The sequence below is a fragment of the Monopterus albus genome, unplaced genomic scaffold (assembly GCF_001952655.1).
Source record: "Monopterus albus unplaced genomic scaffold, M_albus_1.0 scaffold591.1, whole genome shotgun sequence".
NCBI classification, from domain to species: Eukaryota; Metazoa; Chordata; class Actinopteri; order Synbranchiformes; family Synbranchidae; genus Monopterus; species Monopterus albus.
The window spans coordinates 20,990-21,529 of NW_018128471.1; positions in this window are offsets into that span (position 1 = coordinate 20,990).

The following is a 540-nucleotide window of genomic DNA, read 5'->3' on the forward strand; positions in this document are numbered from 1 at the left end:
TTTGTATTTCTATAAGTGGTGTAAAATTGTGGAATAAGCTAAGGGAGGACTTAAAATATTGTACTAGCATAGAACAGTTTAAATATAAATACAAAAGGGTTTGTAATGCAAGATATATGAATGAGGAGGTGTGATGGCGGATTAGACTGGAGTATTGTTGGTGTGGTGTATGAAGATAATATTGTAATACTCTCCATTACAATATTTTATGTATAGACACTGAATATAAACTTGTGATTTGAACAGTGATGTTAAAGGGAATTTAGTTTTGTATTGAGAAACTTAGCAATGTGCTTTTGGAACAGTCAGTATAGGAAGTATTGCGTGTAGGATAAAGAGTATGATGAAGTGGGGGTATTATAATGGGATGAGATAGACCGTGGGGTAGTTGGCTTGATGCCAGCATGGCGTGGCTGGTCTATGCTTAATTTAAGGGGTTGGTCGATGAGGACCATGACCATAGGTCTCACCTATGGTCATGAACTTTGGGTCATGACCGAAAGGGCAAGATCCCGGATACAGGCGGGCCAAACGAGCTTT